The following is a 12548-nucleotide window of genomic DNA, read 5'->3' as shown; positions in this document are numbered from 1 at the left end:
AGGGCCCAGCATCTAATAGCTGCTTTATCAACACAACCCCTTTGTGGATACATGCGCACCCAGCCAGACACCCACCCACACGACTCATCACAAGATGAAAGGAAAAAGAAAAAACGTAAACAAATAAATAGGCTATCGCTAAGGCGGCACATGGGAGAGCAGGGCTGCTGAGAGGAGCCAGGAGAGGCGGCGGCAGAGGGCAGGAGCCAGGGGCTGGCTGCTGAGCGGGGAGCTGGACTTGGTCCGATGAGGATGCTGACTAGGGAGGTGCAGCCTATGCTGGAAATATTTGTAAATGCAGGAAAGCTTAAGAGCTTTGAGCGCTTAAGGGGTGTTCTGTGTGACTAGAGCAAGCAGAGAAGATCCTAAACGTCGGTCTGATTCATCTCGAAAAGGCCCTGTGTGCAATTCGAAAAGGCTTGGACGTCATTTCGAAAGTTTCCGAACACTTTCAATGATGCATCCTTCTGGTGGAAAAAAAGGTTGAAAACCGACACCTTTCCCAGTACCTGTATACTTATGTATAAGTAATGCACATGTGTTGTGTAAATAAATAAAGCATACAAAAAACCAGAAATGTTTAAAGAAGCAGATAAAAGGTAAATACAAGTAGAAGTTCTGTTTTCTCTCTATGCTCCAACAAGTTGTCTTGTCTGCTTCCTCAAGCACACATACCCCGTTTGAGAGACCACTACTGTAGGCGGTGGAGAGTCATGGCAGGTTTTAGATGAGAGCAAAAAACCTGACATGATCAGATTTGATTTTTGGGAAATGACCCTGGCTGCTTAGAGAAGGGCCTGGAGGCAGAGAGGCCAGTAGGAAGCTGGTGTCAAAGTCCAAGAGAAGGTTCCAGTGCCCCGGACTAAGGTGGCAGCATAGGTGTGCAGGGAAGGTGACTGACTGGAGAGGGATTTGGGAGGTAAAATCAAGAGGACATGTGACTGAGAACAAATCTGTTGAGTTAAATAAGTTTATGAATGCATGCATCTTGAAAGACGTCCACAAGGAGAGGTGTGCCCTGGAACTACATTCAATTTCAGTGACATTTTTGATCAATACTCCAGATGTGATGCAGGGAAACAGGGCCATACTATGACTTTTGTGGGCCCTAGACATTTTGTCTTCATGAGCCCCTTCCTGCACTAGAAATAATAATAATAATATACATGTGTACATATAAGTATTTATACCTATGAAAGTATATTTAACCACTGCACTGTATAAAGTTGAATATAATCAGGGAGTATTCTATTCTTTGTTTTCTCGTGATTTTAGAAGAAACTAAAATACTTCCATGGGTTTCTGAAGGTATGGTAGGCCTTAGGCCCTGTGCCTGTGATGCCCAAAGGATAAGCCAGTCCTGGAAGCCTGCCAGACTCTGGAGATGCTAATTCTGGCAGATTCCGTATGAGCATGGAGCGCCATCTAGTGGCTCGCATGCTTGCAAGGCAGCCGAGCCTCTTCTGCCCTATGGAAATAAATTAATCTGTAAAACTTTCTCTCAGCGTCCCAGATCAGACCCAATCCCTCTTGAGTAAGCATCTCCAAACTGCCCTGGATGCTGGGTTTTGAGGCTGTCTGAGTGGCAGGCAGCCAAAGCAAGACCTCAAGAGCAGGATGAGAGCTCAGCAGTGCCCCCAAATCACCTGAGAGCCAACCGTTTAATCTTTTCATCTAACAGGTCATTTAATGCAGCAGTAGTGTTCAATATTTTTGTGCCTGAGGCAGTACAGTGAATGGAGGTATAAGCAGATACCAGTTTAGGAGGGCAAGTTTTAAAATACTTTTAAAAAATCAGTTTTGCAATATTCTCTCAGTATTTCTTGCTTTCTTCTCCACTGGGATTCCTTCTGTATCTACAAGGCAGAGTTATCCAGCATTTGGTAAGTGACCAGTCTTTCTCTGTAGCCAATTTGAGATAACTTCATACAGACCATCACCTGTTCTTTTCTGCAACTTGAGATTCACTCAACTGAGCACTTCATCTGCCATGTCACCAGAGTGGGTACATCTTCAGAGAAAGGCAAAGAAAGGCATCAGAGGAGGCTCAGTTGTGCATCCCGTTGTACAGAATGTGGTGGCACACTGTCCAGAAACCACTGGGGTAATGTCATCTGCTTCCTAAAGCTAGGATTCGGGAGATTTTCTTCTCAAAGACATGAAATTGTAAATTGATAATTGCTACCATACACATTTTATGGGTTGGACTGTTAGCTCCACAAATGCATATGTTGAAGTCCTAACCGTCAGTACCTCAGAATGTGATCTTATTTGGAAATAGGGTCATTGAAGATGTAATTCATTAAGACGAGGTCATATTGTAGCAGGATGGGGCCCCTAACTCAATATGACTGATACCCTTATAAGAAGGGGAAATAGGGACAAGTCTCATCTCATTTTTTATGCACCCTGATTCACAGAGGGAAGATGGTGTGAAGACACAGGGAGAAAACAGCCATTTACAAGCCAAGGAGAGAGGCCTGGAATAGATTCTTCACTCACAGACCTCAAAATTACATATATTATTTTAAAAAAATAAAACATACAGCCAGGATTGAGAATTATTGGCATAGAAGATTCTTTTATTTCTCTTCATCTATCTGGTCTGTATCCATCCTTTACATTTCTTCTTAGATTTCACTTTCTCTGGAAATCTATATCTGATCTGACCCCTCTCCCCTTGCTCCCTCCCTCTCCGTCCACTTGGACCATGTGGCCATCTTTTGTATTTCCATTGCAACTTCAGCAAGCTCTTACAGTACTTTGACAATTGCTTTGGTCTATGTGTATATTAACGTGGTGTATCACATTTACTGATTTGCAGATGTTGAACCATGCTTGCATCCCAGGGATAGATCCCACTTGATCAGGGTATATGATCCTTTTAATGTGCTTTTGAATTAGGTTTGCTAATATGCTAGTGAAATTTTTGCATCTGTATTCATCAGGCATATTGGCCTGTCGTTTTCTTAACTTGTAGTGGCCTTGTCTGGCCAGAGTAATACTGGCCTCGTAAAATGAACCTGGGAGTGTTCGCTCTTTTTCAGTCCTTTGGAAGAGTCTGAGAACGACTGGTGTTAATTCTTCTTTAAATATTTGGTAGAATTCACTAGTGAAATCGTCTCATCCTGGACTTTTCTTTGTTGGGAGGTTTTTGATTACTGATTCAATCTCTTTACTCATTACTGGTCTGTTCATATTTTCTATCCCTTCATAATTCAGTCTTGGTAGGTTGTCAATTTCTAGGAATTGACCCATTTCTTCTAGGTTATCTAATTTGCTGGCATGTAATTATTCGTCATTATCTCTTATGATCCTTTGTATTTCTGTGGTGAGTTAGTGGTAATATCTCCTCTTTCGTTTCAGATTTTATTTATTTAAGTCTTCTCTCTTTTTTTTTTTTTTTTTTTTAGTTAGTCTAGCTAAAAGTTTGTCCATGTGTGTAGCTCCTGACTTAGAGCTCTGGATGAAATGAGCCTCTCTGGCAGCGTCCACACAGCTGGGGAATCCAGGCACTCACTCACACACTCACTTTCTCCCACAGGAGAAATCACAGGCGGAGAAAGGCTCTCTGGCCCCTGAGCTCAGCTACCCGGGGGAGGCATGAGGCAGGTCAAGTCAGCTGTTCCTCTTACCCTCTTTGATGTGTCCAATCTGGGAACTTTTTTTTTTCCCTCCAGTGATGTGCTGGAACTTCTCTGCTGGACTCCTGGACTTCCACAAAGTCTGTCTGATATGTGAATGATTGTCAGATTGGTGTTCTTTGGGGGGAATATAGTAGAAAACTTCTATTCTGCCATTTTGATGACGTCACTCCCCAACAAATACCTTTAAAAACATAAACTAACAAGGCTTACCACGAAGACATAGATAAGGGACTTCTGTGGTGGTCCAGCGGTTGAGACTTTGCCTTCCAATAAAAGGGATGTGGGTTCAATCCTTTGTCGGGGAGCAAGATCCAACATGCCTCACAGCCAAAAAGCCAAAACATAGAAGCAATATTGTAACAAATTCAGTAGACTTAAAAAAAAAAAGAAATAGATAACATGATAGTCCTATATCAACTGAAGAAATTGAATTCATGGTTTAAAATCTGTATCAATTTGCGTGCATCCAATCTGTAGCTTAAAACTACACAGGAGGTTAAAAAGGGAAAGTTTAAAATGAAGAATCATCAGACTCTGATAAGAGAGGACCTATAAGATAAAACCAGTGCTGGCAAGGATGTGGAGTAACTGGAACTCCCTTACATTGCTGGTGGGAATGCAACATGGTACAGCCAGTTTGGAAAACAGTTTGGCAGTTTCTTATAAAGTTTAACAGATCCTTACCATTCGATTCAGCACTGCCACTCATAGATATTTACTTAAGAGAGATAAAAAGATATGTCAAGACAAAGACTTGGGGGTTTCCCTGGTGGCGCAGTGGTTGCGAGTCTGACTGCCGATGCAGGGGACACGGGTTCGTGCCCCGGTCCGGGAAGATCCCACATGCCGCGGAGCGGCTGGGCCCGTGAGCCATGGCCGCTGAGCCTGTGCGTCTGGAGCCTGTGCTCCGCAACGGGAGAGGCCACAACAGTGAGAGGCCCGTGTACCACACACACACAAAAAAGACAAAGACTTGTCCTTAAATGTCTGTAGATGACTTAGTCATAAGAGCCAAAAACTGAAGCCACCCAAATATTTACCAACTGGTAAATGGATAAACAAATTACAGTATATACATAGATTAGGAAATCATTCAGCAATAAAAAGTGACAAACTACTGATAAGCACAATGTGGATGAATATCAAAACATAATGCTATAAGTGAAAGACATTAGACCTAATGACTACATACGATATAATTTATATACATTCTAGAAAAGGTACAGTTATAGAGACAGAAATTAGATCACTGTTAGGGGCCAGGGATTAGAGGAATGTATCGAAGGTACAGATGCACAAGAAAACTCCTGTGGTCTGAATGTGGCCTCCACCACCCCAGATTCATATGTTGAATCCTAACTCTCAAAGTTGATGGTCTTAGGAGGTGGGGCCCTTGGGAGGTGATTAGGACATGAGGGCAGAGCCCGTATGAATGGGATTCATGCTGCATAAAAGAGGCTCCAGAGAGTTCCCTAGCCCCTTTCACTGTGTGAGGTTACAGAGAGAAGGTACCAGCTATGAACCAGGAAGCAGGCCTTTGCTAGAACTTGACCATACCGGCACTTTGATCTTGGACTTCCCAGCCTCCAAAACTGGGAGAAATTAGTGTATGTTCTTTACAAGCCCCCCACTCTTTGGTATTTTGTTATAGCAGCCTAAACAGGCTAGACAGGAACATTTTGGGGAGATGGAAATATTCTATATCATAATTATGGTAGTGTTTTTAGTATGTACATTTCTCAGAGCTCAACAAATTGTACATTTCAATCTGGTAATTTTATTGTTTGTAAATTATTTCTCAATAAAGCTAATTTTTTAAAAATTAGTGGGCTTCCCTGGTGGCACAGTGGCTGGGAGTCCGCCTGCTGATACAAGGGACACGGGTTCGAGCTCCAGTCTGGGAAGATCCCACGTGCCGTGGAGCGGCTGGGCTCAAGTAAATAAACCCCAACTATTCTTAAAAAATTTAAAAAATTTAAAAATTAGTAATGGCAACCCTCTAGACCATCCTAATTAAAATAGAATCCCTGCAGATAAGGCCCACATGCCTTAGGACCTTATTCTAAGTGCAGTCTGGGTTGAAAATGACTGTCCTATGCAGAAGGAACATTTGTGTGAAGGCCAGCTTCACGGAGGCATCTCAAATGGTATGGTATCAATATGAACCCTTTTCTCAACAACTCCTCCCACTGGCCTCTGTTAAAGCATCAGATGGGTTCCCTCCACGTCTCAGGCTGACTCTTACTTTCCAATCACTTTGTTATTCTAACAGTCTTCTTCTGGTTACAAAAATTCCATGCTGTTTATTTCTGAAGTTCCACTTTCCTGTCAGTATCACCCCTTTCAGGACAGGGCACGGTCCTGTGATGTGAGCCTGCAGCACTGGGAGGGGATAGGCATGCTCTGGGACCCCCACCCTTCCTTTTCTCTGCAATTACCTGGTGAGGGGAAGCAGAGACAGGCTGCAGTTCAGGAAGTCCCCAAGACCACCCTCAAGTTCCATGATTCTCTAGAAGGACTCACAGAACTCAGAAAAGTGATTATACTCACCATTATGACGTATTACAGCAAACGGAAGAGGTGTGTTGGGCAGAGTCCAAGAGCGACCGGGTGTGATTTTCCATTGATCCTCTCCCAGTGGAGTTGTGGAACAGCGCTTACTTCTCCCAGAAGTGATGTGTGGCAACGTGCCCAGGTTATCGCTACCGGGGAAGCTCACCCCGGCCTTGGTATCCAAGGTTTTTGTTGGGGGTCTGTCATGTCAGCATGGCTGACCACACATATGACTGACTTCAGTCTCCAGCCCTTAGAGGTCAAGCTGATACGATATGGCCCAAGGCCTCCATCATAAATCACATTGTTGGCCTAGACTATTGGATGTGGTCCAAGGCAACCAGGTAAACAAAGACACTGATCAGGCAGGCTCTTCCACGGGCTCAGGGGTTAACTCTTAGGAGCCTCACCTGGGTCCAGCCTTTCTTTGGGCAAGGTTAACCCTTTACTGCACAGTGGTTTACCTTTATGTGACTGCTGGTAGCAGGAGTTGGTCCCCCTTGCAGGTCTAACTCATTGTCTACATAGATCCCATATGAATGCTGGTAGCCCCTCGGACCTGGAGAATCTGGGAACTTGGTTCTTTACAGTGCCCTGTGTCTGTTGTTATCACAGCACCACTTTGTAACCTCGGAAGTGAGAAATGGATGTCAATAAGCATTTCGTACCATCCCATTAATATAGCAACACATACAATTTAACATTGAATTCAAGACATCCCTTATTTAAAAAAAAAAAAAACGCTTGGCCATTTTTCCATAGTGCAAACTCCAGCTTCCTACTCAGTTCCTCTACTGCCTTCCTTTCAGGAGGAAAACCAGATCCTTCCAATTTCAGCTTGTACTGCCCCACTACCAAAGTTTAGCTCCAAGCCAAACTCCAAACCCATTAGGGAACTGGGCAGAATGAAAGAGCCTTTCATTTTTCCAGGATCCACCCTCAAAAAGGCACTTGTGATGGTAGATAGCAATTTCTATCCCTGTGTTACAATTACTGTTGCATTACTGGTCATTAACCACGGATGATTCCCCTTTTCAGTTGACCCTCCGCTGCTTCTAACATGCTGCGTGAACTATGGTTTGGTGCCTAAATTCCGATGGCTGACAGAACACCCACTGGCACCAGGGCTTTGTTGAGTTTTTACTTATGTTCTCATGGCCGTGAGCGTCTGTCGGTGAGGCTGAGGCAATCCTCTTTGCAGTGAGATAATGTCGCCCGTGTTTTACTGTTTGTCTTACTGAATAGCTTTGATTTGCTTTAAGTAAATATCTTATGAGAGTGTCTTTCGGTTGAATTGCTTCTGCAGATGACGTGCAGCGTTTCACACATACTGTTTCCCTCTGAAAACAGCTAAGCGTGCCTGCACTGAGGAGACATCCTTCAGTGTGTGATGGAGCGTGGCAGATACATACACAGGACTGGGGGCTCCGTCCTGCAGCAGGACAGAGGGTTTGCCCTCAGGGACAAGGCACGCGTCTAGTGAGAAAGCACGTGGGCTACCACAGGCCCGCTGAGCTACAGGTGGTCCCAGGAACAGTACAGGCAGACCTCGTTTTATTGTGCTTTGCAGATATTTTACAAAATTGAAGGTTTGTGGCAACCCTGCCTGAAGCAAGTCTCTCAGTGCCATTTTTCCAATAGCATTTGCTCATTTTGTGTTTCTGTATTACATTTTGGTAATTCTCAAAATATTTCAGACTTTTTCATTATTGTATTTGTTGTCATGATCTGTGGTCAGTGATCTTTGATGTTACCACTACACCTTGCTCAAGGCTCAGATGATGGTTAGCATATTTTAGCATTAAGGTATTTTAAAATTAAGGTATGTACATTATTTTTTTAGATGTAATGCCATTGCACACTGAGCATAACTTTTATATGCATTGGGAAATTAAAATATTTGTGACTTGCTTTGTTGTGACATTCAGTCTATGGTGATGGTCTGGAGCCAATTCCACCATATCTCTGAGGTCTGCCTGTACTGTGATTTGAAGGAAAACACAGTGGGTGGAGTAAAACCAACTGCTCAAAACTCCGTCCTTTCCAGAACTTAGTTCTCGGGCGGGATCTGAAGCAGACAGAGTTCAGCTGTGAATAACTGGAGTCACACTTGCTGACCAGACTGTGATTGACGTGCAGGCTGGCTTCACAGACATGTGACCTGCTTGGGCTGTAATGCTCTGTGGCTTCTGTCCTGAAATTCTGAATAAGTTTAGTTTTGAATTTGTGTTTGGTAAGTGAAGTCTGATGGGACGATGAAACATGGGCCAGGGGTTTGGAGGCTCTTCAAATTGTGGTTTTTGTCTTTTAGCGTGCCTTAGAATTTTTTGTCATGAGCCGGGACATGAAGTACTGGGTACAAGGAACTGAAGGAAACAGGCCATTAGCGTGAGGTTTTGTGTTTATCTGGCTTGGAATTGGGCTGTGTTTTCTGTTTGCTGGAGCTGTAGGTGTTAGAGGCTAATCTTTCCTCCAGTGTCCTTGTTTTTACCTCCCCTGTTGCCCTTGGATTTCCCCAGAGGCTTCTTAAATCTTCTGAGAGGCACAGTTCTCCCAGGTGTATCCCGCAGTTGTTATAGGGAGCCCTAGTGATGTGGAAGGTGATTTGGAGGGAAAGCATCTATGTGAGGTGGAAGGTGATGTGGAGGGAAAGCGTCTATGGCCCTTTTAGTGAGCCTGGGCCCGGGCTGTGACCTTCACAAGAGCTTCTCAGTTTTGTTTTGTTTGCTTCCCTTTTCAGCGAGACAGAGAGGCTAGAGAGGGCTGAGTTGGCTATTTCCACTCCCCCAGGTTGGTTAGGATCTGGCAAAACCTCAGCAGGTTAGGCTCTGGTAAATTGGTTTCTTTTGAGAGCAGGTCTTGTTAATTAAGAAGAATGGAATTCTCCAGGTGTATTTAAGAAAGGCTATTTTCGCCCTGCCCTGCTCAGAAGTAGGAGGGGCCTTTTCTCTGATCTTCCCTGTGAGAATCTGGCAGGGCTCCTGCAGGTAACACTCGCAGAAGTGTGGGCGCCTCGCAGGAGGTTTAACTTTCCAGCAAGTCATCAAATACACTTCAGCCTTTCCTTCCCGGGCACTGGTTTCCACGGATGTTTCTGCTCTGGTAAGTTGTGATTCTCTGCGTCTGCCTGTTGGTCTCTCCAGATTTGGGGGCAGTGGCTTGTCCTGTGACTTCAGTTCTCTGACGGACCTCAGAGGAGTTGTTGATTTGGGGTTTGTTCAGCTTTCTTGGTTATTTTGTGGATGGGAGAGAGAACTTTCAAGCCTCATTATGGGCAGAGCTAGAAACTGGAATTCTAATTTCTAGAATTTCTAGAAATTCTAATTTCTAGAAGTTATATGAGAAGCAGTTTGGTTGTGGGAAAGAGCATGGGCTTTGGAGATGTGGACTGTTCACTGCCCTACCTCTCCTGGCTGCTTCACTTAAAGCCTCACTACTTAGAGCGTGGTCCATGAACTGGCCGTATCCTCCAAACTCAGGAGCTTGTTAGAAAAGCTGCCTCTCGGGGGGGCCCCATTCCAGACCTGCTGAATCAGAGCCCACAGTGTAACAAGACCTCCAGGGGATCCCTGTGTATGTTAACATTTGAAAAGCTCTGACTGGAAGTTACTTCCCACCTTTGAGCCTTAGTTTTTTACCTTAGTTTCCAAACTGTGCACTGAGGCACCCTAGTGAACTTGTAGGGGGTTCTCTGGGATATTTTTACATTTCTTGGGAAACACAGCAACAGTGGTCCAGTACTGTGTGAACCACTAGCTTGAAATAGTTCATTTTCAATCTTAAATCACTACGTGCCTTCTGTTGATGTCATGTTAATGACAGGCAAAAATTGCAGCTGTGATAAAAAATACTAGCACTGTATGAAAGGAATGTGGAAGGAGAAATGAGTTGTCCGTTGTATCTGATTCTAAAATTTGTGAAGATGTGCAGGGCCCAAGAGGTGCTAAGTTGTTAGACTATCAATGTGGATTGAATTGTTTGAACCTGACTACATAATAAATAGAACAGTTAGGTATTTCCTTTGCTAGGGATGCTGACACACTAGGAGGACCATGAACTGAGAAAGTTTGGGAACCTCTGGTTTAACATTTGGTTCATTACTTTGTAACTGAACCAAACGGGTCCACTGGCCTGTGCAAAGTAAAGGCAGTCTACTGACACCAGCTCATGGTGAAGGAAAGTGACGTTTATCACAGGGCACTGCGCGAGGAGTCCAGGAAGCTAGTGCTTAGAAGCCAGCATTGCTGGCTTTCAGGTAAAGGTTTTTATTTTTATTTTATTTATTTATCATCTTTATTGGAGTATAACTGTTTTACAATGGTGTGTTAGTTTCTGTGTTACAACAAAATGAATCAGTTATACATATACATTTGTTCCCATATCTCTTCCCTCCGGGGAAAGGTTTTTAAAGACAGGGTAAGGGAGTGGGGGTTGGGAATGGGTGATCAGCTCATGGTGAGGTAATTGGGAGTTAACATCATCAACTTTCTGGTTCCAGCTGGTCTAGGATCGGTCTGCAGTGCTTGTGGGCGGCGTGCAGTTAACTTCTTCCACCTGGCGGGGTTTCAGTAGCTGCAAAACAGCTCAAAGGATTTGGCTCAGAATATTATCTACAGCCTTTGAGGAGGAGCTAAAGGTCCTCGACTTTGTTTAATAGCTAAATTACCATTATTTTGTCTTGCTTGACGTTTCCCTTTGCTTCTGCATCTTCTCATGTCTCTAATTAAACATATTCTTTGGAACTCCGGGAAGGCCTAGGGGGTTAAAGTTTTTCTACAAATGAGAGGCAGGTAGAGGACTTGAGGGCGTCTGACCTCAGAAGACCCCACAGGGTTCTACTCGGTTACAGCTTCTCTTTCACTTGATTTTTGAGTGAATTAAATGACATAATGCCCATAGATGTTCGTTCTCTTCAGTCTGCCCTTATTCAATCTGCTACTTTACTGTTGAATTTCATCTGCATTCTTTAAAGACATATGCAAAGCCATTATATCCGGGTCAATGAACCCCACCCAACAAGCAGGATAGGATAAATTTACAATGCCATGATCCATTTCACTACTGTGCAGTGCTTACATGTGTATCACTCTTTATTGTTTACATACACAACCTCCTTGAATTTTAACGACCTTAGGAGAAAAGCCAAAGAGGTATTATTAAATCCATTTTAAAGGAGAAAAACCAGAGCTCTGAAATTTAGAGAGGTTGCATAATTGCATAAGCTCACACCACAGAGTCTTACTAACTCGAGACTGGTGCCCTTTATTTCCCTTACTGCCTGGAGGGAAAAGAGGATATTCAAGAACTGGATGGAATGTCAGTAGGGAGTTTTAATTTAAACTCTACAGTTGGTTGGAATGCTTAGCTTCCTGTTGGAACAGAAGGCCTCTCGCTGTTAACTACTGAAGTCAGCTAACAGCAGGCCTAAGGGTCACACTTGGGATGATAGGGCATGATTGAGCCTGATTAACTCCCCTGAGTTGCCGTGAAATCGCGCAGGTCCTAGGGCAGCGGTGGAAGTCAGCCCAGCCTGCTGGGATGATTCCCTTTGTCACTGAGCAGCTGCCACTGGGGAACACTATGCCTCAGATGATCTCTGCCTCCTTGGTGAATTGGAAGAAGTGGTGCAGGCTTTAAAATGGAAAGCACCCTGGAAATTGCATAAGACCCCACTCCCTTGATAAACCTGGCTTGCCAGCTGCCTTGGGACAAACGCTTAGAAAATGGGCTCCAATCCCCAGTGCCAGGCATGGTGTAGAATGGGGCTGGCAGGAAAGAAGTGGATCCCCAATTGCTCAGGTAACATGCACAGAAGGAAGTCTGAAGCAGCCTGGCTCCTTCCTGCTCTCTGGTGAACAAATGGAAGCGAAAGAAGTTACTCGCTTACAGAGGCTGGGCACTGTCCAACCAGCAGCCAGATAACTACACTGTGAGAGTGATGAAGGGAACTTCTATTCTGCTTCACTAATATTCATTTCATTTCAGGTGATTCAATGAATCTCTCTCTCTCTCACTCTGTCTCACACACACACACACACACACACACACACACACACACACACACACACACACACACATACACACACAGTTTTGGAGGGTCTGAGTAGATCAGGGGACTGGTAATAGGCTCTGGTCACTGAGACAGGGGTGCTTTTGACCAGGAAGGGCTGGGACAATTCGTGGAAGGCAGCTGAGGCCTCCACAGAGAGCTTCAGAGATGAGGACAGCTACATCAGAGCTGAACACGCCATTGCCTCTGGATCCCTCATTTGGCTCTTATCCAGATCGGGAGTGACCAGAAATGGTGACCATCTGTCCACTGTTTGTTAGCCTCCAGCCAGGGCCAGG

The 12548-nt window shown here is 44.3% G+C and overlaps 1 protein-coding gene across 1 annotated transcript in view; it reads left to right on the top strand.

The window, feature by feature from the left end:
- Window positions 1–8722: 8722 nt before the first annotated feature.
- The window catches only part of CDCA7L (cell division cycle associated 7 like), a 202993-nt gene continuing 199167 nt past the window's right edge, over window positions 8723–12548 (top strand). The window contains exons 1-2 of the mRNA XM_067042652.1: window positions 8723–9302; window positions 10397–10455. The gene's annotated coding sequence lies outside the window, so the exon portion shown is untranslated. The remainder of the gene's footprint in view (window positions 9303–10396; window positions 10456–12548) is intronic.

The sequence above is a fragment of the Kogia breviceps genome, chromosome 9 (assembly GCF_026419965.1).
Source record: "Kogia breviceps isolate mKogBre1 chromosome 9, mKogBre1 haplotype 1, whole genome shotgun sequence".
Taxonomy (NCBI): Eukaryota; Metazoa; Chordata; class Mammalia; order Artiodactyla; family Physeteridae; genus Kogia; species Kogia breviceps.
The sequence above is the reverse complement of the archived record's forward strand: the minus strand, read 5'-3'. Positions and strand labels throughout refer to the sequence as shown.